This window comes from Agrilus planipennis, unplaced genomic scaffold (genome assembly GCF_000699045.2).
Source record: "Agrilus planipennis isolate EAB-ADULT unplaced genomic scaffold, Apla_2.0 scaffold83, whole genome shotgun sequence".
Taxonomy (NCBI): Eukaryota; Metazoa; Arthropoda; class Insecta; order Coleoptera; family Buprestidae; genus Agrilus; species Agrilus planipennis.
Window position 1 is genome coordinate 616,080 of NW_020438895.1, and position 1,879 is coordinate 617,958.

Here is a 1,879-nt window from a genome sequence, read left to right on the forward strand (position 1 = left end):
TGCTTATTGGACTATCAGTATCTGATTTTGGACAACGCTTTTCTTGTTCATAAACCTGGAATAAAAAAAGAGAAAGTGCAAATGTCCATTTTTAGTCCTTTGGTACACGACACGTACCTGTTAGTGAAACATTTTATTGTCTCAGAACTTCGTGCGTTGTACGGTAAAAGGGCAGGCTGTTAATCCAGCACTGTGCCCTAATACAGTGTGTAATATGTATATATTTTTCATACAGGGTCGGCCTTGGGCATTGCGAGGCTCCGGGCGGGCAGACCTTTGCGAGGCCCTTGTCTATGTGGAATTATTTTAATAACGACACTTGACGAGAAATTTAGAATTTTAAAATTGCTTATTGGAAACACAAAAATAACAAATTAATAATCATGAATCATTGGATTGTTGAGCGAGTGCTCGAGGACCCTGCAAGAAGCGAGGTCCCGGGCGGTTACCCCGCCCCCAATGGCCGCCCCTGTTTTTTATGTGAGAATGAAAAAATTAATAAAAAACAAAGATTGATTCTTACAATTTTTCCAATTTTGCAAAAAAACGGCGTGAGACTTGAAAGGTCGAGGATCTACAAGACTTATTTTTAGCCACTCCTTCTATTTGTGTAAAAATTAGAATTATCAATATTTATAAACTAATTAATTAATACGTACAATTTATGCTAAACATTAATTATTGTGTATTGTAATATTATTATTCATTCCAAAGTGCGAAATCTCATACTAAGGATTAAGGTATATTTTCTCACCATTCCTGGAGGTTTTCAATGAAATCTTGCAAATAAGGATATGTGTACTGTTATTTATTTTTAAAAATTATTATGACACAATTTGCCCCTTTATGAGAACTGCATGATTTTTGAGACAATGTTCAAAGGAACGCTATGATGGAGATGATTTACTAAAACTTGCCAAGCGTACTTACGAGAAACAAGGTTAAAATTTTTTTTGTTGCATTATTAATTATTAATAAATGTTACTGGAATTCCTTTGCGCTTGTTGCCCTTACTAATTTATTCGATTGCATCTACCGTATGCGAAAGAGTGTTCCTTGGCATAGTGAATCTCAAAGCATATGTATACAGTATGCGAATTACCGTTTCGTAGAAATGTGTATTCGTACGTGTGCCTGCTCGCAAAACTTCTAATTGCCAGTTTTTATAGTGCTATTAACCTAGGCTTCGCAGATACAGAACTACCATCATTTCTGGGTTCATACGCTAATGATAAACCTAGTGTTTCAAGCTAGGATAATTTAATAGGACGAGGTTTCATTTTTTTGAACCAATAAGGAATTAGGATATATGAGAGTGGTTTTTCAAACCTAAGATAGCAAACGAAACATCCTGTATTCGATCTTGCATTACTGTCTTAGATCGACATGCTTTAGAGCAGTTTACATGATGCTAGGAAATGTGAATGAGTAATGATAAGGCAACAACATGTCCGTGTAGAAAAATGAATAGTGTTCATAAAAAAACACAATTCGAAAACTATGCCAATTTGCACTAGATAAATTATTGGAATTAACAGGTTTTGTTAGTAAAACGTAATAGGTCTAGACGCCAAATATGCTTGTTATTTTTAAGTGATAATGTATACTCGAAAACACGTAGTTAGCGGTCAGTGCTAGCGATGAGAGCGGCATATTATAACTTAAGACCAAGATCCGCACTTTCGCATGCGGTATAGTTTATATTTACGTATTTAAAGAATTAGCTCACTTGTTCTTGTTTTCCAATTAAGTAAATATACAATAAGCATTTTAAATTGTTTTTGTATATTACACTATCTATATCCTATACTAAACAAAATATGAGTTACTTTTCAATACTCGTTGAACTTAATAATAAACAGGTGGTAATTGTTTACTA